Source organism: Apodemus sylvaticus, chromosome 3, assembly GCF_947179515.1.
Source record: "Apodemus sylvaticus chromosome 3, mApoSyl1.1, whole genome shotgun sequence".
NCBI classification, from domain to species: domain Eukaryota; kingdom Metazoa; phylum Chordata; class Mammalia; order Rodentia; family Muridae; genus Apodemus; species Apodemus sylvaticus.
The window spans coordinates 34,258,202-34,284,573 of NC_067474.1; positions in this window are offsets into that span (position 1 = coordinate 34,258,202).

Sequence of the window (26,372 nt, forward strand, 5' to 3'; positions counted from 1 at the left end):
GGGGAAGGGAGACAACATTTGAAATGTAAATAAATAAAATAACCAATAATAAATAAATAAATAATCCCAAATGGGATATTAATTATACATCTTTCAATATCTGTCTTAATGTTTGTTAAATAAAATGTTCAATAATGATGCCAGATAAGGTATGAAATATTAATAATATTATATAAGTATAAATGACAAAATCTAACAGAAAAGTAATTTCTAAACAATATTACATATAAATTCTAAAATATAATTCTAACAATTCCTACTCTATAATATTCTTTGCATTTTATAACTATTAATAAGCTTAACTCTACTAATTCCAATAGCAGCCTTCCATGTAAAAACCACTGCACCCTCAACTTGGCAGGTGATATCAGATAAATAAATGAGCCAGGAGTAACTCAGAGATTATATTATAAAACCAGAAGTTGGATGCAAAAACAGAACAGACTATGGATATCTGCCTTTGGTCAGTTGTATAGTGATTTTCTAAAGAATCCTAAATAATAACTATGTGTGTTCTGCAATAATAATAAATAAAAACAAGAAAAATTACATGTAATAACCAGGTATACAGAATAACAGCCAGTGCTCCTGTTTTCTAATCAGATTATTTTCTATGCAGTATTATTAGGTCCTTCTAGAGATATCGCTATTACCATGCTAACAAACCTTGTTCCTTCTTTCTAATGTCTGCCATTACTACCCCAGAAAGAAAATCACAATCGTTCAAGAGTAGTTCTTTTTCTGATGGGCAGTCTGCTAAACTTTTAATATTGTTAATATATTCTTTTCACGGAATATTACAAAGAGTGTAGGTAGATGTACCGTGCTGTCTGTGATTGTGATAACCCTTTCTGCATTTAGTACATCAATGAAAGAGCAGTCCTGTATTCTGATGTCAAGAAACAAGAAACATCAAGCTCTGTAAAAAGAGTTTTGGGAGAAGTCTTAAGCTTCTATGTTGGGCAAAGGCAGGATCAGAAGACCAGCAGGTTGTGATTAGGTGACATTTCAAGGGCTTTAATGGATTCAGAAATCAAAATACCAAGCCTTTTTTTCTAACAGTAGAAAATAATCTCGATTTAAAACATGTCTTTTGCATTGGTTTGTGTGGCTAGTCTGTTTTCAAAAGGATAGTGGAGCCTGTAAAAATTTCATCATGAATATTCAACTACATACAGTTCTCAACAGTGATAAAGTAATGCACTTCCAATTTTCCCAGATGTAATACAGAAAAAAACATAAGCCCTACCCCCTTTCTTCTACTTGATTTTATGATTAAAAAAATGAACTCAAGTTTTTTTTTTTTCATCTGAGTCACAATTACAGAGACAATCCTTTAGGTTCTCAAAAATACCTTTGTATAAGCACCTAAATCAGTTTTCCCATTAGAATAAATTATCAAGGAGGTGAGCCCTTTTCAAGTTATGATAAAATGAACTGAAATATTCAGTCTGATGTCAGAGTTCTAGTTTATTCTCTTGGCACATTTATGTCTGAATGACAATAACTCTCTAACATCTGAGTGGTGGTTTGCAATACAAAAACACACATAAAAGAACAAAAAGAGTTAAATGGGATATCAGAAATAACATAGAGAAGAAATGGGTAAACTTCTATAGCCCTGTTTCAGCTGACACCAAAGCTACTTGACACTCAGTGAGTTGAAAGACCACAGGAAATCTCCAGGGTCTTGCTACAGCTAACAGAAAGCCAATCATCTTTTTGTAGACAACTGTTTTTTGGTTTGTTTCCTGACACTACTTTATAATTATAGGCAAAAGGTGGTTACATTATTCATACTGAAAAATACAAAAGCTCTAAACAAAGTCTAGTAATTAATTTAATTGCTCTTGAACAAAGGTAATTTCTTTAGGGAATCAATCCAGTGTTGCTCATGTCAATTGCCTTTGGTGTTCTGATTTTATTAGAAGGGTATCAAGTGGTAATGTGACTTGTGTCACGTTTTCATAAAGGCTTTGGTTAGGTGAACTTCAAGTTTCTCCTAACTCCCATGCTTCATCATCTTTTGGATGAGCTTGGTATATAGACATTCTGTTCTTAAAAATGTATTATTTAAGCTGATATGACCAAAGGATAGGACTTGCTATAGCCTTCTCATTTTTTATAAAATTAACAATATAAATATTTTTGGAAGTAAAGTACATTTTAAGCAAAATATGTCTATCACAGACATGAGAAACTTCTGTTATATTGATAATCCCATATAATAATATGCACATAGCATAGTGACACTGCATTCAGTACAACTCATATAAGCAATTTTGAGCTTTAAGACTGTAATACATCTGAAAAGCACATGTTTTATACATGATAGTGGCTCCTGAATCACTGAAAATTTTCTGCTTCTTAGTGGTGTGTTAGATTTATCGCCATGCCATAGTGTGTTGTATTGAATGTCTATATTGCTTCTGGTGTATATAAGCACACTGTGCTGGCAGTCCTATGAATACCCTACAGGCCATTGTGTAAAACACAAGACTTCATAATATAGCATGTGGCTACCCTCTTGGCTTATACAATAGTTACATTGTGCTTTTTACTGGTATTTTAGATAATACTTCTCATACAGTGAGAAAAAAAACGTTTTCTGTAAGCAGGCAGTCGTGTCTGACTGGTGGCAGCCTCACCATGTCATGTTTTCTGCATCACTTGATGACACCTGCTAACAGACTCAAACCAGTTGGAGTATAACTGTGCACTCTATGATGATGGCACAACAAAATCATCTAATGACATGTTTCTCAAACAGGCCCCATTGTTATGAGACACTTGACTCTATTATAAATATCTCAAAGTTCCCATTGCCAGTTTAGTCCTTAAAAGGTTCAGATTAATGGCTAGCAAGTGAGCTGTCTGTATGCCCTGTAAATTTTTAAATAAACTACAGGGAAAGCATTGCTATAGACAAGAATAGGTCCAAGGGTAATCTAAAAGCTTCAAAGGATATAGCTGTAATTTCTAGATAAATAAAAATGTAAGTACTTTAATGGGTAGCACATAAAATATAACCATCAATCTATCATGCTTCATAGCAGCAATATCTCAGGTCTGTTTTAAAGGATGATGGCAGAGTGGCAAACTCTCTTGGACCAACCATTCTTCCGGTTCCTATATCCCCTTCTCAAAACATCTTGAGCTTAGCTCTCTCCCAAATCTGACTCTTGTCATGCCTGTAGCACAGACCTCAGCATAGCAACATCTTGTGTGGAGGGCTGAGAGACAATTGCCACATTCCTCATATATGATTTCCCTACTCTGTTGTTTAAGTCATATTTTCATTGCTATAAAAAATAGCTAAAGAAAATAATTTAAAAGAAAAAGATTATTTTTGATTCTGTATTTCAAAGGTTTTGGTAATGTGCAGCCAGCCAGCTCTGCTGTTTCCAGCACATATTGAGACTACTGAGAAAGAAAAGCACAGTAGGACAGCATTTCTTAGGCCATGTTGGCCAGGAAGCACAGATATAAAAGGAGCATAGGGATAAGGAACCCCCAGCGAGGTACAAGTCCATTGTCATGCTTCCTTCTAGGAGAGTCTACTTTGTAAAGTTTCTACAGTGTCTCAACATGGTGCCATTATCTAGGGACTAAGCTCTCTACTTGAGTCTGTTGGGGGACATTTCACATTCAAATTAAAACTACTGCTCACAGAAAAAAATGCCCTAATGAACATTTAGCAAGCTTTTCCCAGTCTCTTTCTTGATTTCTATCAACTGTCCTGTAATCTGTTTCCTACTTATTACTAGAGCACAGAACATGATATCCCAAAATGCACTGCTTTGCCAGGAACTCAAGGAGACTGGTGGATCCCTAAAGCTCTTCAGTAGCTTCATGAATAATAAGTAGCTCACTAAGTCCTCTCTGACCTCTAAGGCCTCCTTTCTCCTTCCCCTATTTCCTACATCTAGGGGCTAAAATAAGACAGAAAAGCCTAGAAATAACACTTTCATGTCCTCTTCTTTCTCTGCTGCAGACCTCATGTCAGGGATCTCACCTGTACATGGAGGCAAGATCACCACACAAAGAAGGCAACAAAGTTGACACATAGAGCTCACAAGGCTCCCCTGTTGTATTTAGAACTTTTACAGCACCTTTTTCCCCAACCACACTTCTATGTGGTGGCCATCTATTCTTAAAACAAACAAACAAACAAACAAACAAACAAGAAAACAGTTCTGACATGGTCTCCACTCTGAAAGCCCCTTATATAATGTAAAACTTTATAAAATAAAATTCTTTTCTTTATATTATCCCGTATTAATCTTTTATGGTTGGAGGATATTTACTATAGGAGTGTCAGTCATGACTTTTATAGTAAAAAGAAAGTGCTATGTTTTGCAGCATCTATACTATACTTTGTATTTGAGTGGATTCAGTGTTAAATCACACTTAATTCTTTTGCTATTCTCTATACCTGTCAAAAAGTCATAACTCTAACTTCCCTTACAGTGCCATAAACTATCTAAGAAATCATCCATAACCAAGCATGAGAAACTTCTTTTCAAACTGTTGGTTAGGTAAACCCAAGAAATCCTCCCAAAACAGCATAAGTTACAGCAATTGCCCTTGGTTGTCATCCATAACTTAAGGTAGATCTCAATTTTGTGAAGTTATCACATCCTTCAGCCATAGAATTTGGAATAATTGACCAGGGACTGACCTGGAAGTCTCCTCCTTGAAGACTACTTTTCATAGTACACAAAAGCACTATGCAAGCTGCCAAGGAAGGAAAGAAAATCAATAATCCTACCCAGCTTCAACACTTTGAAGCTATAGCAATGACCAGCTCAGCAACATGTCCACAAAGGTGCAGTAGTTGACACTTCTATCAGGCAGTAAACCACAACTGTCTAATTGGATTTAATATCCACTCCATCAGATGGGATTTATGTCTGCTACTTTAAACCTAGCCAACTTCATTTTGTTGTCAGGACAATGGAACCTGGAAGAGAAATTACTTCTGCCACTCTATTAAATCAGTATAATCACTAACTGAGTTTTAAATCCTTATCTTTATACCCATGGATATATGAGGCTCTCACCCTCTCGTTGAAGGAGTTTCTTTTGGCAACAGCCAAAGACCACTGCAGAAAGCTACAATTGGTCAAACTGCAGACTACTGACAAAACTGTGCTCAGACTCAAATGATAAATCTACAATTTAAGTGCTACACCTACGTCTCAGATAACATCGCAGATAATAGAGAAAAAAGACTGTAGTTAGAAGAACTAGTTGTATACAAAGACATGTTATGTATTCTGTTTAAGACAGGCAAAGCTTCACTTATGATATCTTTACAGCATGGTAGCCAAAACAGAACCAAACAATAACACCAGTTGATATACCAAAATAAATGAGTTAAGTCTCAGAATGCCTCACCCCTTGATAAAAGGCTATAGGAAATTAATGACATGGCTGTTGAAAGAGGAAGAATTAGTCTCACACTGGAAAGAGATTATTATCAGCCCCCAAAGCATAAATATACAATAACAATAAGTGGGCTCAATAGTTTGTGTATATATATGTATACACATGTATAACCATTACACTTAAAGATTCCAAATTCCACAAATACCAGTTATGTATGTGGTGTACATATAGACACACAGGCAAAACATTCACACATATAAAAATATTAAATAAAATAAAAATTTTAAAAGGAAAGGAAAAGAGAGGGGATAGAAAGTAGAGATGGATCTAGGCTAAGGTGGAGGGACAATTTGAGGTTAGAGGAGAGGTGAATATGATCTACGAAATCTTCAAAGAATTATTTTAAAAAGTTCTTTAACCTCGGACCATCATTTCTACCTTTAAAAGGATTCTCTCTTTGTACTGGCTGGTTCTGTGTGACAACTTGAAACAGGCTGGAGCTATCAAAGAGAAAGGAGCTTCAGTTGGGAAAGTGCCTCCATGAGATCCAGTTGTGGGGCATTTTCTCCATTAGTGATCAAGGGGGAAGGGTTCCTTGTGCTTGGTACCATCTGTGGACTGGTATTCTTGGGTTCTATAAGAGAGCAGGCTGAGCAAGCCAGGGGAAGCAAGCCAGTAAGAAACATCCCTCCATGGCCTCTGCATCAGCTCCTGCTTCCTAACCTGCTTGAGTTCTAGTCCTGACTTCCTTTAGTGATCAACAGCAATGTGGAAGTGTAAGCTCAATAAACCCTTTCCTCCCCAAATTACTTCTTGGTCATGATATTTCTGCAGAAATAGAAGCCCGGATTAAGACACTCTTTATAACATTATTCATATATAAGTACCACAGACACAAATACACTATTATGGCTTTGGTGAGAAATACTATTCATGGGTATTTGAACATTTCTTTCCCAGATGGAAGTGCTGGCTCAAAAGACTGCACTTTTAGGGTCTGGAGCTCCCAGAAGAAAAGTGGGTCTGGAGGTGGGCCATGCGGTTTTCCATCCAGGGCTCATTCCTGCCTAGTCTCTGTTTCCTGACTACAGATGCAATGTAACCAGTATCCTCATGCTCCTGCACCATGCCTTCCCTATCATGACTGTATCCCCTTAAACTAGAAGCAAAAGAAACTGTTTTCTGTCAGATATTTAGTAACAGCAATGTGAAAAGTAGCATATATATACCCCATACCACTCACAACTTAATAACACATGCATAGAAGAAAATATGTCTGCATTATAATTTCTCTTCAAGTCTCAAGTGGCTGCATACAGTTTTTACAAACTGCTTCTTATTTTCAGGGTAGATCAGGCATAATTAGCAAAAATCTGCTCCTTTTAAAATTAAACTTAAAATGTCACCATATTACACAGCTAACCTAATTTTCAGGAGCAAAACCTCTCAAGGGCAAGTGTTACTTCCATATATGGTTCTACTTCAGTTACATCTCCCCATAGTTATTTAGATGTACTTCTTTAAACTGTAAGCTGTATCTTGTCTATAGAATAGAAACATATATATACTGACTTCTAGGATCAGAAATAAAGAAAATAGAAACCTTCAAACTGTACTGTGGACCAGAAGGACCTTCCAGAGTCTACTCCTGACAACTCACTTAACTACCTCATTTTCACCTCCCCTCACTAGGCTTACAACTCTAGGGCTTTAACCACCCAAATGCAGAACTCACTTTCTGACCCTAAAACCTTTCACTGTTCTTGGACTCATCTCTGGAATATTTTGCCACTGCCCTACACAGGCAGCTCTGTAATTTCTTGATCTATGCCTGAACAAAATCAGCCTATCCAACATATCTGATAATTCTGTATAGTCTCCTTTTGTTTATTGTTCCCGATACAGTCATTTTTATCTGACTTCATCTCTTCTATACTTCCTTAAAGAATATAAGATCAATGATGGACGCTTCTTTTATACCTGCTCTTGGTGGCATTTCAAGCACTTAGCAAACACTCATTCAATGGATTCTAAAGATAGGTCTACATTTTATATTAATACTAAAAGCAAATTCATCTCATGATCATGGTAGTTTGGACAAAAATGTCTCCATAGTTCCATAAGGAGTGGCACTATTAGGAGGTATGTTCTTATTGGAGTAGGTTGTAGGTGCTATCAAAGGAACTCAAATTTAGCAGGCTCATTGATAGCAAAATGTCAACTAGCATGCATCAAAAATACCAGCATCATCTGCTTGTCCAAGAAGTCACAAGACAAAGAACTGGTGTGAAAGTTTTTTCACATTTCCTTTATGAAAACTATCCTCAGAACTTTCAGTAAAGAATAAGTTTAACATTAAATCACTGTGCAATTTGTAACTTGCAGGGTTCTCTGTCTTCTGCTCTTTCCATCACATTTATTTCCCACACTTCAGTTATTAAAATGAAATTGCAATTCTGAAACAAATTTCGTGAAATTTCCAGAATTTTCTAGAATTAAAGAGAATGAGAAAATGGAAAAAAATCTGTTGAATTGGTTTATTTGAAGACCATTATTTAGTCATATATATTGAAAGTGATTGTGTGTATGCATGCATGTAGGTATGCATGTTTTATATACATACATACATACATGTGTGAACATGTGCATCTATAACTATTTCCTCTGTATAATCTGTGTGTTATGTACTCTTGCTCTATGTCAGAGTTGAACAAAAAATGAAATTCACTGCATTTGGTGAGTAAAGAGACAGGTACTAGTGATTACATAAAAAGATAAGTATGGATTCATGGTGGCTGCGGAGACAGTGGTAGCAGCAGCAGCAGCTCATCCAGCAGAAGGGCCATACACAGTGGAACCAAGGCCACAGGATCCTGGCAGGCCCTGCGCCCGGACCACTGACCATCGCTGGCCAGCTGGGCTGTAAGCAGCGTGGAGTTACAGCACCTTTCACCGCACTGAAGCCACATCAGAACTCTGCCTCCCACCAGTCAGTTACAAGAGTCTCTCCACCATCTTGGATCTCTGATGCCAGAGAGCGGGACAGCCTGAGGAATGCAGACTTAGCCCGAGGGTCTGAGTCACGGGGGTCTAAGCACAATAGGCATTGACCTATACCCAGTCCCTGGACTGTTTGGGGGCCTTCAGTATGCCAAACCAGCAAGGAGGTTGTCAGCCCAGCAGTCTGCCCTGGCGTGTGCATGCCACCATTTTGGCTAAGGGAGTTCTAGCAGACAAAGCCAGCTAACATAGCCCGAGGCTAACATAGCAGGGGTATAAGCCCCACAGGCTTTGGACTGCACCCAGGCTCTGGGCTGTCTGGTGGGCCATCTGTGTGACAACACAGCCAGGAGGTTGTTAGCCCAGCAGACTCTCCCAGCAATTTCAGGGAGCCCACTTACACCACCATCTTGGCTACCTGACCGAACCAATTAACAGTCATAGACCTAGGCTAACATTGCTCCGGCCTAAGCCTGCCAGGCTTTTGCTTAGATTGAGGGCCTGAGCAGCTAGGCTAGCCTTGTGTGCACCAACCTGGTTGGGGGAGCGGGTGCCTGGCAGAGTAATCAGCACTTGGAAAAGGTCCCTGCAGCATACACCATCAACAATCCCTGAAGGAGCAAACTGGCACCACCTGGTTCACAGAAACAATCTGGGGCAAGGCACACTAGGGCTCCAAGTGCACCCAAGAGGATGGCAGCACATCAGCAATCTGTGACAGGGGAAACCCAGCCATTCAGCGTTGCAAGAATATCCCTACAGCCTCGCAGGAGGCTCAAACATCAGCCAGAGAAAAGACCAACTAACGACCGAGATAATAAGATGGCAAAGGGCAAATGTAAGAATGCTACCAACAGAAATTTAGGCAATATGGCAGCATCTGAACCAAACTCTCCAACACCAGCAAGTCCTGATTACGCAAACACACCAGAAAAACAAGATTTGGATTTAAAATCACTGGTCATGATGCTGCTAGAAGAACACAAAAAAGACATAAGTGAATCTCTTGAAGAAATACAGGGGAACATGAATAAGCTACAAAGCCATATAATGGAAACACAAAAATCACTTAAATTCAGGAGAATAAGGCTCAAGAAATAGAAGCCAATAAAGAAGAAACGCAAAAAAAACCAAACAAACAAAAAAAAAAAAACTTAAAGAAATGCAGGAGAAAGTGTGTCAAATGGCAGAAGTCATGAAAGGGGAAACACAAAAATCCCTTAAAGAATTAAATGAAAAAACAAACAAACAAATGAATGAACTGAGAAAAACCATCCTGGATGTAAAAACAGATGTAAAAACAACTAAGAAATCACAAAAGGAGACAACTTTGGAGATAGAAAACCTTGGGAAGAGATCAGGAGATATAGCTGCAAATATCAACAACAGAATACAAGAGATGGAAGAAAGAATCTCAGATGCCGAAGATACCATAGAAAACATTGACTCAACAGTTAAAGAAAATGCAAAATACAAAAAGCTTGTATCCCAGAATATTCAGGAAATCCAGGACACAATGAGAAGACCAAATATAAGGATTATAGGTATAGATGAGAGTGAAGATTTACAATTGAAAGGGCCAGCAAATATCTTCAACAAAATTATGGAAGAAAACTTCCCTAACTTAAAGAGAGAGATGCCCATGAATATACAAGAAGCCTACAGAACTCCAAACAGACTGGACCTGAGCAGAAATGCCTCTCGTTACATAATAATCAAAACCCCAAATGTACTAAACAAGGAAAGAATATTAAAGGCATTAAGAGAAAAAGGCCAAGTAACATATAAAGGAAGACCTATCAGAATCACACCAGACTTCTCACCAGAGACCATGAAAGCTAGAAGATCCTTGGCAGATCTCATGCAGACCCTAAGAGAACACAAATGTAAGCCAAGACTACTATACCCATCAAAACGCTCAATCACCATAGATGGAGAAAGCTCAAAGAAAAAAAAAAACACAAGGTCATTTCATTGGATGCTGAAAAAGCATTTGACAACATTCAGCATCCTTTCATGCTTAAAGTCTTGGAAAGAACAGGAATTCTTATCTCTTTGTACTAAGCTCAATTCTAAATGGATCAAGGACCTCCACATAAAGCCAGACACTCTGAAGCTAATAGATAAGAAACTGGGGAAAACCCTTGAAGTCATCGGTACAGGGGGAAAGTTCCTGAACAGAACACCAATAGCTTATGCTCTAAGATCAAGAATTGACAAATGGGACCTTATAAAATTACAAAGTTTCTGTAAGGCAAAGGACACCATCAAAAGGACAAATCAGCAACCAACAAATTGGGAAAAGATCTTCACCAACCCTACATCAGATAGAGGGTTAATATCCAATATATACAAAGAACTCAAGAAGTTAGACCCCAGAAAACCAAATAACCCTATTAAAAATGCGGTACAGAGCTAAACAAAGTATTTTCACCTGAAGAACTTCGGATGGCTGAGAAGCATCTTAAAAAATGCTCAACTTCACTAGTCATTAGGGAAATGCAAATTAAAACAATCCTGAGATTCACCTTAACCAGTCAGAATGGCTAAGATTAAAAATTCAGGAGACAACAGGTGTTGGTGAGGATGTGGAGAAAGAGGAACACTCCTCTACTGCTGGTGGGGTTGCCAATTCACTGGAATTCAGTCTGGCAGTTTCTCAGAAAACTGGGCATGTCACTTTCGGAGGACCCTGCTATACCACTCCTGGCCATATAGCCAGAGGATTCCCCAGCATGTAATAAGGATATGTGTTCCACTATGTTCATAGCAGTCCTATTTATAATAGCCAGAAGCTGGAAAGAAACCAGGTATCCCTCAACGGAAGAATGGATGCAAAAAAAAAAAAATGTGGTATATATACACAATGGAGTACTATGCAGCCATTACAAACAGTGAATTCGTGACATTCTTAGACAAACGGATGGAGCTGGAGAACATCATACTAAGTATGGTAACCCAGTTTCAAAAGATCAATCATGGTATGCACTCACTAATAAGTGGATATTAGCCTAGAAAATTGGAATACCCAAAACATAATCCACACATCAAATGAGGTACAAGAATTATGGAGGAGTGGCCCCTGGTTCTGGAAAGACTCAGTGTAGCAGTATAGAGCAAAACCAGAACAGGGAAGTGGGAAGGGGTGGATGGGAGTTCAGGGAGAGGGAAGGGGGCTTATGTGACTTTTGAGGAGTGGGGTCCAGAAAAGGGGAAATCATTTGAAATGTAGGTAGAAATATATTGAATAAAAAAAACAAAAAACAAAAGATAAGCATGTTCCCAAATTCATACACCACAGTAATCATTCTCACAGATTTAAATTATTCCCATTTGTGACACACTTAATTTTTCCTTGTATGCTAAGAAGTCACTTTTATATATTTATTTTCATACTATAGCATAAGCTCTTCAAGGGTAAAACTGTATATTCTGTCAGGTTCTATGTTGTTTTAAATGAATATGGCCTTTCATTTAAGAATGTCTATAAACTTCCATCCATCTTCCCAATCTGAAAAGGAGGATTTAACTGATAAATAAAAATGGCAGAAGTCTAATGGCCTGCATTTTTATCTGATCCTTGGGGTGCTGTAAGTTTTCTACTTTTTGCATCTTGATTATCCTTAGGGCCTAAGCTTCCATGTATAAAGTTGAGATCCTTTGATAGAAAAAATACACAGGAAGACCTTGAAATTAGCTAAAATAGAATGAAGGTCTCCTGAGTACAGCTGGCCGGCTGTCTCCATGAAAATGAAAGCAAAGTGTGAAGATTTCTCTGTCCCCAGGGATCACACACTCCCTAGTGATTCACAGGGCAGCAACTTGCTTCTGCCATTCAATGGTGGAACACACTGACTGTGTCAAACCGCACCGACCCCAAAACCTAGACTATTTGCTGCATGGTAATTCCTAAGTATGCTTTCTGTCCTCTGCTCTGGTGATCATGGACCCTCTCCAGAAGCCCCTGAATGGGAACAGAGGGTAGCATTTAGAGTAATAATCTATCAGTCAAGCTCACACTATAATCTTAACCTGCACAAATTATAAGATGGAAAAATCATTGATGTAGTCTGCATACTTATACACAACAGTAACAAACAGACATAATCACTATCTGGAAGTATGTTGTCATTTAAAATCTGTAACCTGTGTTCATGACTTTAGCATCAATAGTAGATGGCAACTGGAAAAGCCTCTTGCAGCCTGAATGGAAAGAGGACATCACAGTGACCTTGAAGAAACAAGGTCTGACACCAGCCTGTTGCAAAGCTTTTCTGGATGTAAATGCCTGGTATTGGCAGATGCAGATACAGGGATCTTCATGTGTACCGGTGAAAGTTCTGTCTTGTTTTTACATGGAAGAACAGAGAAGAACAGAAAGAAAACTAATGAATTTCTAAATCTGTCAAGAATGATTTACGGACTCAATAGAAAAAAATAACAATTGGCTTGAGCTGCTAAGGTGAAATATGAAGAAAGATTAATAGGAATTCCTGAGATAAGTTTGTGAGAACAACTTAGAGAAAATATGAGGAAGCCAAGATAGACTAGATATGAAAAAAATACTGTTTCCATTCCATGACTAGTCCTGAAGTTGACCTGCAGGGTCAGAAATTGTTCTTGGCATAACTTTGGATAGGCTGTTACCTATCAACAGAACCATGTGGCTAAAAATCCCACTGTGTTTCCTTTGAAATATCAGACTTGAAAGCAAGATAACTAGGGTCCTATGAGTCCTAAAAATATGCCTCTACATCTTGAGGATATACCTGGTGATAACACTCAACTATGATAATACTTTATATTATTTTCCCATAATACCCCGGCTCATATCAAAAGATAGGAATGGTTATGTCAGAATTATATGTCTATACAGCTCTTCTTTTGTGGGCAGGATTATTATTTGATCCCTTGAAATACTGTAAAGAATTTTTAATGAGAAAGTAGGATTATTTCAACAGTAGAATTAAGAACCATCACAGTCATTCTCAGAGCATAGGACTGGACTCTAAACAATGACCTAGCAACTGTCTCTCATTAGATTTAAAATTATAATAACTGCTGTGCAATCCACTCCTAGACCGTTTCTTCTTAGAGAAGACAAATTTTAATCTTGCCCCTTTCTAACTACAACACAGTGCAGTGAGAAAAGATAAATTGTTTCTCTTCATTTCAGGTCTTTAGATAAGAGACAACAATAAAAAGTCTCATCTGTATATCTATTGGATTTGTGGCATCAAACTTTCATTAGAATAGCACCAATTTCAAGAAAATTCTTAAATGGGACAAGGTTCAAGAATAGGAAATAAATGTAACCAAACTAGGGCCAAGAAACAATTCCTCATAGAGAGCATTTTATTTCTCCCCCTTAGGTCTGATGGTGCTCCATTAACCAAACAAAGAGAGTAATGACTATGCCGTACAGATCCTGGGGCCCATCCCTTATGAAATCACTGATTCCTACTTTGTTTTCATCTTAGTCTTTCTGCATTCAATCAACAGGTAAGAATTATTACAGTGTCATGTAGAAAGGTGTCCCGCTCATGTAGAGGGTGAGGGAATAAGCTAAGTCAAGTCTTATAGCTGTGACTGAAGCTAGTTTCTGATTCTCCAGCAGAGCCTATTGCTGAACATCACACTAGATGGGACAAGGATGCAGTTGTAGGGCCAGACCTGGACAAAATATGGACCGAGAAAATCTTGACATAAGATAAAATTTTTGCTGTTTGGCAGTAATTTTTCAGTAGCATTATTCAATAAATATATTTCATATTGCCACTGCATAACATTATACTTTCAATATCAGTAATTTTAAAGCCTCTGAGTTAGGCTATATATGTCTCTGTTGAATTATGAAAAGGGTCTTTGCAGGTAAGACTAAATTAGAGAAAAATTATACTAAGTTGTGGTAGATACTGTTCCAAGAACTGGCATCATTATATATATATTAGGAAATATGGATACAAACTCACCAGGAAAGTGAATACATAAGCAGGAGACAGGAGGTGTCAGCAGCAGCTGCTGTCAGAAATTAGAAGGAGATTTTCACCTGAGCCTTTAGAACAGAATGGCCCTGTAATGTTTGATTTTGAATTATGATCCTTAGAAATATGTAAGAATAAAATATTGTTGTTTCTGATAGATGGGTTTTGTTAGGAAACGTGTGGGTAAGCAACATGTCTCCTCATCACGGAGTATATAGCAGAATTAATGTTTATTACTAGTGCGGCTGACATCATGTTATTAGTCCTGGGCAACCATCTTGACATGATCAGCGCTGTAAACTGCAAATGTGTAGGCTAGATCTCCACTGTTATCAGGGTTTGCTTATGTGATGATGTCATCCCTGGCCCCCAGACCTGCTGGTCTTCACCTCCATCTAATGGACAGTGACCTTAAAGATGAGGAACAGGTAGACTCATAAAACATGTATAAATCCCAGTGAGACAATGGCATTACTCACCTGTCATTTGGTGTAATTATTCTCTAAAATAAAATTCAGAAATTTTCTATCACAGTTCCTCATTTAAAAGAAATTTTCACATAATGACACTTGTACCTAGAACCATAATTAAAGTATTAATGGTATGGGCTTGCTTGTGTTTTCATAAATCCCTAATAATCTGCAAAAGAACAGACAAGAATTCATGCTGCTTATGTTTAGAGAAAGATAATACATACATTTAAGAAAAATAATGAATGAAATCAACACTTAGCAGTCCCTCCTCAGTGCGGGTTGTATATCTGTTTCATGAAATAACTGTATAACTGGGACTCATATGGTGTTCCAGTGGGGATTTTGTACTATTGCTTTTGGCATTAAGCCCCACTTGAGAAATTTCCGGTGCCCTTATACCGAGTACATAACAATTCCTTTATCAGTATTACAAATGTATGTCCTATTTCCAGATGGTATTCATTGGACCACTGAGACATGCACTATAATGAACTAGTAACATTAATCTGAGCTATAAAAATAAATAATAACTACATGATAATCTTTTGATGTACAGCCAAGAATCATTTCCTTCTAGAGTCATGTGAAAGTGAAATGAACCACAACCATAAAATACCTCTGAGTATTTAAGAAATAATCTTCAGAGGCCAGTTATTCTAGCTTTTCATGCAATGAAAATGTTAATTTCACTAGTGAAAATTAATAATTTTAGCAATTTATTTATTTACTATCGATAATAGAGAATTTAAAAATACATCTGAATAGTATTCATATATTTTACTCTAAGACCTTCCAGGAAAAAAAACTATAAATCTAAAGAAAATCCTGGTGTGATATTTTACACATACCCCTAAAATGCTAATACTTGTAAGGTAGAGGAGGAAGGATAGGGTGTTTAAAGCTATATTCAGTTATTTAACAAGTTTAAGGTAAGAGGTAGGTAGGTAGGTAGATGATAAATAGATGACAGATAGATAGATAGATAGATAGATAGATAGATAGATAGATAGATGGATAGATAATAGACAGATAGACGGATGATAGATCGATAGACAGATAATAGGTGATAGACTGTGTAGCATGGTATCATACCACAGAACTTATGATCATGAATTAACAGATCTTTTGATTCAATTAAATTTCTCAGGTGATAGTCTGTACATATATGGGGTAAAAATCACCTAATTTTAAAGCATGGTACAGGTGTTATATGCATCATAGTCTAACTAAAAAAATAATCATCCCAAGTCCCAATGTGCTTTTTCATATACATTCTTCTGTAATTTGAGGTTTTGGAATTTATGTCACACTTGGTTGTGCTTGTTGCTTTCTGGTGGTAAACTTTATAAGTATACATTATTCTCAGACAATATTTTGTTAGAAATGGATGTTTACACCAGTCAGAATGGCTAAGGTCAAAAACTCGGGAGACAGCAGATGTTGGTGAGGATGTGGAGAAAGAAGAACACTCCCACACTGCTGGTGGGGCTGTAAGATGGTACAACCACTTTGGAAATCAGTCTGGAGGTTCCTCAGAAAACTGGACATGAGATTTCCGGAGGACCCTGCTATACCTCTCCTGGGCATATACCCAAAGGATTCCCCGGCATGCAATAAAGACACATGCTCCATTATGTTCATAGCAGCCTTATTTATAATAGCCAGAAGCTGGAAAGAACCCAGATGCCCCTCAAAGGAGGAATGGATACAGAAAATGTGGTATATTTACACAATGGAATACTACTCAGCAATTAGAAACAATGAATTCACAAAATTTTTAGGCAAATGGTTTGATCTGGAAAATATCATTCTAAGTGATGTAACCCAGTCACAAAAGAATACACATGGAATGCAATCTCTGATAAGTGGATATTAATTAGCCCAGAAGCCCTGAATACCCAAGTCACAAATTGCATAACTAATGACGCCCATGAAGAAGTATGGAGAGGGTCCTGATCCTGGAAAGGATTGATCTAGCATTGGAAGGGAATATAAGGACGGAGAAAAAGGAGGGAGGTGATTGGAGAAAGGATGGGGAAATCATTTGGAATGTAAACAAAGAATATAGAAAATAAAAATATAAAAAAAAAAAGAAATGGATGTTTGTTATGAGGTTAACATGTTCTGGGTGTCTGATGCATATGCATCCAAAACATTCTTATTGGTCTTTAGCGGAGTTTACTAAACAGGAAGAAGAGTTGACTGGAGAAGCAGTTTCTTCCCTGTAAAGTATTTAGGACTTTCTGCTTCTCTCTTTCAAGACTTTTTAGGAACTCTCCCATATGCTGAAGGTTCACAGGGAATGGAGATATTCTGAAGGACACACATGTAGAAAGGTTGCTATTGGAATCCAGATGAAAATAAATCATTAATCATTCCCTTCACATTGAGATGCAGGTCATTTGGTGCATGTCCCTAGGTAGACCATCAAGCAGGGGTGTTGCCTCCGGCTTCAAAGAATTCCCGTCTGAGATAAGGCATCAGTCAAATCATATTTAAAAGCAAAGTTAAACATTCCAAAATGGGAGTTTGAAAAAGAATTTCTAAAGTGCTATTAAAGAGCAGTCTTCAATTTCTCTCACACAGAAAAGCATTAAGTTACACTGCGGTTTATTGTTTCTGGTGAGTATAAATTTCTTGTCATCTGTTCAGATGGGAGTTGTTTACTTGATAGGTCAATTTCTATTTGATCCAGGATAAAAATCAAATTCCTTCTTATTGCTCATGAGAAGCAGTTACTTCTTTTCGAGGTATCAAAGGCAAAGAACTTCTAATCTCAGTACTTTCTTCTTTGTACTATATTCTTCAGTGAGGAAAAGATGGGATGTCTGTGCACTCTGTTCTGAAACTATCTGGACTCATGTGGTATCTTTTTTATGCCAGAAATTGTGCTTATAGGACCACACACAAGAGCCACGTCTGTCACCATCTAGAAGTTCTTAAATTGCAGCTGACTTTCTCGAGAGCCAGAAATGTCAAACTGGGATGAAAGCAAGGGCAGATGGGAATCACAGACAACAGCAACTATACTCAAGGCAAGGTCAAACATAAATGGTGTTCAAAGCTGAAAGGAGTTGTCTGGGGACGAAGGTGGTTATGTGTTCATGGGAAGAGCAGACTCAAGGTCTAAGCTAATTGCAGTTGTATTTGGTATAACTGTACAACAGGAATTTGAGAGGAAAGAAAGAGGAAGAAAAAGGAAAGGGGGAGAAATGGGGAGCGGCAAGAAGAGAGGGAAGGGGAGACCAGGTGGCTGAAGATAAGGAGGGATTGAGAAAACCCATCTGTGTCCAAACCAGAATGTGGTTTATTTCCTTAGTAGGACAGGGGTACACAATACTTCCAAGCAAGTGGGCAGGCAGCCCACATAGGAGGTTTTGTTATGTTATTTTTTTCCCAGTGGGTCATCTCTCAGCCCAAAGCATGTCACAGTCTGTGATGACCTATCGCACAACCTGGGCAAAGAAAAGCCTGAGAGTTTGCTTAACACTGCTTAGAAAAAGGGAAAGGAATGAAACAAGAGCATCTTAGAAATTAGACAAAATAACACTTGACAAAATATTAATTGGACAGAGTGAAAAGTGAAAAGGAGGCATGTGTCCAACTCCAGCTGTAAAATTTACTGTAAGACATGGCAGAGAAAACATCATAGTATGAGAAACAGTGGAATATTTCTAGATGGCCAAAGAACACCTGACTTATATTATTCAATGAAAAAAGGAAATGTTCAGCAAGTAAATGAAGCTGGGAAACTGGAAATCTACAAGAAAGTAAAAGGAAGTTGTGCCTTTACCCACATAATTACCAGAATTAGGTCAAGCATCATTTGGCTATCAATATCAAAGGTACACACCATAAACATAAAAAAAATAGAAGAATTGGGTATATTGATGTTTTAAATCAATCACATCAACAGAACATATCAATGATATGAAGAGAATGGGATAAATATTTTTAAATTATGTATTTGATAGTGAGCTAATATTCAAAATATTCATAGCATTCCTAAACTCAACAAAAATAATCTAGATTAACAATTTGCCAAAACGCGTGCATAGGTAAACACATGGACAGTATTAGTCATAACTAGGAAAACATGTTAAAGCCACAAGGAGATGCCACTTTAAACTGTTTTGTTTCAGAAAATAACAAGAAGTGGTGAGCAGACAGACCTACTAGAAACCTTGTATCTGTTGATGGGATGTGTGGTGCAGTCACTAAGAGAAGCAGTTTTCAGGTTTCCTAGGTAAATAAACAGTATTTTTAAATAAACTGTCATTTTCTGTTTCACAATATGCCCAAAAGGCTTCAGAGCACATCCATGTTTTTCTCATTGTTATCTGAAATGTAAGATGACAAAATGAATAATATGGTGTAAACCACTGTGTCTTAGGAAAAATTACAAACATTTATCTTTTTTATAAGCAACTCCATTAGAACTCATTTTCACAGAGAAGTTGAAGTATTCATACTATCATGTTTTAGCAACTGGTGGCGAAGACAGACCATTTACAAAGACACAAGTACAATATTAAATTTTCTTAGGAAAGTGTTTACAAAAAAAGGGGGGGGGGGCTGAAGAGACAGCCCAGCAGGCAAGAGCATGTACAGCTCTTACACAGAGCTCAGTTCCCAGCAGTCACATTGGGTTGCTGACAACTGCCCATTAGTCTAGCTCCAGGGAACTACTCAACACTCTTCTAACCTCTATGGAAGGCTGTGCTAAAGTACACAAACTCACAGGACACATACGTTCACACGTGCACATGTGTACACACACACTCACACACACACACACACAGAGTTTAAAATAAATATTTTTAAAAGAAAATGAAATCAACAAAAACAATGGGGAAATGAGGAACTCTGTAAGAGGACACTTCTTTTTAATGTTTCATTTCTTTCTTCAAGATCAGAAAGGTCAAAATGTCCAATAATTTCAAATCCACAGACAAAAGACAGAATAAGCTATTTGCTATTTTATACTATCAGCAAAATAAAAAGTTGCATGTCATTCTCAAGGGTGGGATACTGAGACTTATCAAACTGCTACTGTCAAAGATCCCACTGCTCCTCTGAGGGAACAGTTAACATACTTTATTCATGCCCTGTTCGGAGGGCTTTTCTGGCATTTATTGCCTGCTTTGTAAGTGTAAACATTGATTTTATTTCCTCAGATGAAGGGATGACATGAGAGCCATACCCAAGCTTTAGGAATATGTACAAGACCATACATACCTTATGGGCTTCAATTTCCAGCCTCTGTCTGCTAATGTAGCTCTGGGATGTTTCAGCCTCCGATTCTTACTAATGAATCAACTCATTCTTTCTAGCTTTTTCTGAACTCTGGCTGGGTAGTTCAACTCAGCTGTTCAGGCTCATACTTCTTTCCAAGCTGACTGATTCAAATAAGCATTTCTTGGCTTGTAATTGAATTGTTTTGCTTGGAAAGATGCCTCTGAACTCCAAGAACTAAATTGCTCCTTACTCAACTGATCTGCTCTGAACTGAGCGAAACTGCACTCAACTGCACTTCACCAAACTGAACTCAGCCAATACAAACTGAACTAAACTCTCTCTCCCTCCCTCACTGCTTTTTAAGTAGCCTTGTTCCTTATTCTCTCCCTTACTACTTCTAAGCAGCATATCCTATCTCTGACTCATTCTGTCAAATCTTTCTCTGATTCATCACTTTGTCCACCCCTCAATTATCTGTAATAGTTTGGGGATTAGAAATTTATCATAAAGGCATGTCTGGATTCTAGGCAGAGATATGTGGCATGTCTGCATGCCAGCCAGATCATATCTTTGGATGTAAAACAAAGCAACCTTGTTGCTGGATTAAAATTCCTTTCCTCCTTACCAAAGCGTCCATAACTCTGAATTAAAATTCCACTACACCTCTTTTTGCTTTTCATAGGATAAATTATCTGTTTTATACTTAAGACCACTCAGAGGAAGTTGGTGACTCAAGTTTTAGTCACCTCTTATAATCATTGTTTACTGAAAACACATGCATATGCAAAAGGCTGTTGAAATACCTTATTAAATGCTGTTAGCTTAGTATATTTTAAAACTTTGAAATCAAATCTTGGATTTAAAATACTGCTCCAAGATCAATTGGATTAAGTGAAAGACTATCAGAAAATATTTAATGTAATTTTGATATTCACAAATATATTTTTTTAGTTTATAATCTTATTTAAATGTTTCCCTTAAATCTCTAATGGGCCTATTTAATTAAGGTTTATGCTCCATTTCAACACATTTTACACTGTTAAACAACTTTAGGGTTACAGAACTATAAGTACAAAGTAAGGAAAGTTTCTTTATACAAGCCCCCCCCACCCCCAACCCCGACTCCTCAGGTTTCACTGAGGTATACCTCAGGCAGGCACCATTGTGGTATATCTGCTGCCTCAGTTTTGGCTCTTCAGAAATGACATATCGTTAAAGATTAGTTTGTGTCAACATTGTATTACACATTGATGCTTCCTATATGTTTTTTTCCTGGATTTTTGCAAGTCTCTTTATTGTTGAAGAATACCCCATTTCTTCAATCAATGCACCAGAGTATACAACACCTATAAAAGAAAATTGTGATTGTTGTTAAGTATGGGCAACGTAAATAAAACCAGTTCCAACACTGAAGGATTCTGTTGTAAATACAAGTTGTCACTTCATCTCAGGAAATACAGAAGAAATATGGATAGAAAGCCATATTCTAATGGCATGAGAGTTTTATGACAGACTACCAGACTGCCTTCCAGAGGGAATGTACTTTTTCCATAACCGCCAACAATACAGAAACATTCCTACTGCTCCACATCCTCACCAGCTTGGGAATAGCCTGAGTATAGAATTTGTAAAGTCTAAGGAGTGTGTAGCTTCACTACTGTTTTAATTTGCATTTTCTACTGGTGTATATGCTGTGGGACATCTTTTCTATGCTTACTGGCACCCTTAACAGACTGTGTTGAGGTATCTGTTCTGGTCTTTTCCCTTTTAATACTTAAGAGATTGTGACATATATCAGAAACTAATTTTCTCTCAGCTAAGTTTTATTTTCCCACATATTTTTTCTGCCACTATGGGAAAATCCTTTAAAAATGTCTTCATTGATTCTCTTTTTCATTTAAATAGGTATTTTATACAATATATTCTAACTATAGTTTCCCCTCTCCAATTTATATTATTATATAAATTATTATTATTATCATTATTATTATTATTATTTAGTAGTGTCTTACATAGTGTTTATCCAGCACATATTTAAAGATATGTGTTTTAGGTGTTTTATAACTATAGTATGAAAACATTTGTGTGAAGTAGGGGTATTTCTGGCATAATCATTGACAATGGGTATGCATACACCAAAATTTTAGTATTTGAACAAATTGGGCAGTTTGATAAATATCAACCGATTTCAAAATGCTTGGAACTGCTGCTCTGTTTCCAAAGAGCTACTTGGATTTTAGAAAAGAGAATTCATATTTTTTCTAACTGACAGTCATATGGAAAAAATAATTATGTTCTAATCTTGCTGTACCAACCATGATTATCAGAGCCAATTTCTTCTTTTTTAACATTGCTATGCCTGGAACTCTCATTCTTACATTTTTGTTATTGCATTAGGACTACTTTCTCTTTACTACTGTCCAAAATGAGCATCTTAATAAACCTTCTTGTTAAATCAACTTCAGTGAGGTAGAATAAACAAAAATGGCCATCCCAACAGAGATTTGCAAACATCTTTTTTTGATATGTACACTGAATCCTTGCAGGTATCCTGAAAATTGGGGTGAGAGCATTTCATAGCTGAGACCTGGGTTGAAAACATAAGCAATAGAATGAGCAAAATAAGCACAGGCAATAAGGCCACTCATGGCATTGGCTTAGCTTTGCATTTTGTGCTGTGCATTGAACTTGGGAAACTGACTGCGTAAAAGCTTTTTATGAGTTCCATTTGAGGTAATCATTTCAATTCAGGTTCCTTCTAAATAACAGTAATATACAAGGAAGTGATGACTACTGTTTAGATACCATGCACTTTAGCACATTTTAACAGATTTGTTATCCTGTCTCATGATGTCTCTGTCTTAACATTAATCTGTAAAGTTCAGTTCTGCAATAAACTTACAGCAAGTACTATTCTTTTCCCCCAGTGAACTCCTCCTGAGTGTATACATGTACACCAGCAAGCTGCACTAATACTCTCCCATAATTCGCAGAAGCTGAAGATTTCAAGGTTTAGCCACTGAAGACAAAAGATTTTTTTTGGCTTTTTCTATCAAGAAAGAACAGCTAAAGATAACACCTTCAAAGAAAATTCAGACTCCCATCTCAATACAAGTAAGATCACTAATTCTCACACTCAACTCTTGCTTCACTCAACAGGGAAGAAGTCTGTTTGGAGTAAGCAATGCTGTTAGAAGCAGTTAATGACAGCTGACATGCCAGGCCCTTACAAAGAGAAAGGTCCACTTATATCTATGCAGTTAAATTGTTCTTCAGAGAAACTGACCTAAAGTCAAGAAAGAAGTCTGGTTTTGCTCTCACAGCAGGCACAAAGACATTTAAATTGTACAGTTTGAGTGGGCAAAGTAAAGACTGGTCAGAAACATGACAATGGAACATTCAAATTACAATCACTATTTCCATATGATGAATTTAGAGTAAGTCAATTTAGAGTAAGTCAGCAGAGTGACAGCTGAATATTAGAACTTAAGGTGCATTTAAATACTGAAAGAGTCAAAATCCACCTAGTCACTTTATAATTTAAAACTTTCCATCCCAATGAGTGTTTTAAATGTAACTAAACATTGTAACACCTGAGCATATTTCAAATCCATTAACAGAGATATTTCCATGAATGACTATATAGAACGTTAAGAGATAGTTACCCTGAGCTGGTGAGATGGAGTGGTTAGAGCACTCGCTGCCAAACCCAATCACCAGAGTTTGAACCATGTGATCCTTATGGTGAAGAGAATCAACTTCTATGAGTTGTCATTTGACTTCCCCACGTGCACTACAACACATACATACATGCATACATACATCTATCCATACATACATACACACATGCACACATAAACATGAATACATATAAAATAAGTGAATTTTAAAAAATTTAAAAGAGGTAATTACTCAGAAGACAGACTCACCCACGAGAAAATGCTTACAATGAGTCTAATTTAAGAGTATTTATGGAAGTGGTAATTTTACAGTTACACATGTAATTTTGCTTTCACTTCTAATCTCCCTCTGTGCACAAATAATTTAAATTATTTTCACTAATATCTCCACAGAAGATACTCAATAAAAACTTTGGACTAGTTAAATGAATATGTGGAAACATATGGAACATTCAGTACTACCAATATATCTGGTATGTTGTACCAGGAGCAACTGTGCTAATGGATATATGTAATATAAAGCACTAAAATTCTTGAAATATTTTATGGAAAACAAATGTTTATTATTTTGAAACATATGAATAAAATATTTAAAAATTCCTTAAAGTGGAACCAAAAAGTTTTAGGCATTTAGCTCCTGTATCTATCATTCACAGCAGCAATGTCTACTTTTCGCCCTCAAGTCTTTGATGATCAACAGTAGCTCTTGCAAACTCTTCACACTTTCACTATTGAGCATTCATCTTGTAATGAAACAATCTGCGCTATATCCCAGGGAAACTTATGAAACAGATGCAAGCCAATCCTTGCATAATTTTATTTTTCTCAGGTTTTCAAATGGATGGGCAAAAGAGCATAGAATTTTAAGTATAATTTTGTAAGAATAATTAATGTTTTATTATACGAAGACATAAATCCTTTTTAAAAATGGTTCAGTGCAGTGAATTCACTCCATTTAGTTTGCAGAAAGGGTTTCCTCAGGAAATTCTCCATCATCTAGTTGGTCAATAGAGGAGAATGCTTGAATAAGCCAATGTTGTACAGCAGTTTCTGGGATTCAAGTCACAGACACATGACTACATTGTAACAGGGACAGAAAAGTAAGTAGTCTTTGGTTCTTTTCTAGAAATAAAATATAATACCGAGATAAAGACCAGAGATGCTAATTTAAACTTAATATTTTTTAATGCACCTATAATATCAATACTTTTTTGCATACATTTCTCTGACAACTATCTTCTATTGTCTCTTGAAAAGAGAATCTTGAAATGCATATGACAGTTTATTCACCACACACACAGTTTTTGTATAGTAGTTTCTTGAAGCATACAACCTTTACATTGTAAAGTTAGGGGAAATCTCTCACCCAAAGCATTTTTCAAAAATCTAAACCTCCGAATGAATGCTGAGTCAGGGATTAAAAATAGAGTAACTCTTATACATTTGCTTCTTCCCTTGTATCTCATACTGCTTCTGTGTAGCTTGGTGATAAAGAAGATGGCAGTAGGATGCCTCATTCAACTCAGTGTTACAGAGATCTGAGAGTATCTACCAATAGATATTGCTACATAGCCATACCGTTTGTTGTGGTTTAGTTATGAAATGTACATCCAGATTTTATATACTCAAGGTTTAGGTTTTAGGCAGAAGTGTGAAGAGGTGAGATTTGGGGTAGGTGAGCAGATCGTGAGATGATCTCTGACCTCATCAGTGGAGTTATCTGTAATGGAGTCACAACTTGATCAGCTATGGAGTACTGATTGAAAATTTGGAAGGCACAATTTTGAGGAAACAGATTACTGAGAAGATACTCTACAAAGATGTATTTTGTTTTGGTTACTTTCTTTATCTCTGCGTCCTGATTTTCATAACATAAGGAAAGGAACACTGTCAGTCACCATGATATCACCCTCAGCAGAGGCTCTGAAGCAACAGAGACTGAGTGATGGTGAGAAGAAAGGTCCAAAAACTATGACTTGAAAGAAATGATTTTTACTTTGGTCAAGTGTTTTTTAACTCGTGTTTAGGCAAAGTTAGCTATTGCTCCCTTTATGTAATTCTTTCCAAACCTTCATATAATTTATATAATTGGCATCTAAAAGATTAAGTAGTTACAAAAACTGCTATTTGCATTGTCCATTAGGCAATGTTCTAAATGAAATTGCTGTAGGAACTTTTTAAAATGTTTCCATCAATAGATGGATGTATAGTGAGTCAACATCATCGAACTCCTAAGTACCTTTTTGAGTGTCAAAATCTTTAACGTCTCTTCTCTTTGCTTTATTCTTAATACTTCTGCAACCAAATTGTCTATAATTACAACTTAGTATTCTATCATTGTGGAATATTTACTTTTTAACTTATAAAATAATCTCTTTTAAATTTCTCTTGCTTTGTCTTCTTAGAGGACCATGCTACTGTGAATTTATTAGTGGTCTAGAAGGAAGCCTTTACATCTCAGTGGAAAAGAATAGAATGTCAAAAGCAACGTGGAAAATGAAGCCCACTTCAGCACTCACTAATAAGTGGATGCTAATCCAAAAGCTCAAAATAAACAATTTACAATTCACCCAGCACAGGAAGCTCAAGAAGAAGGAAGATTTAAG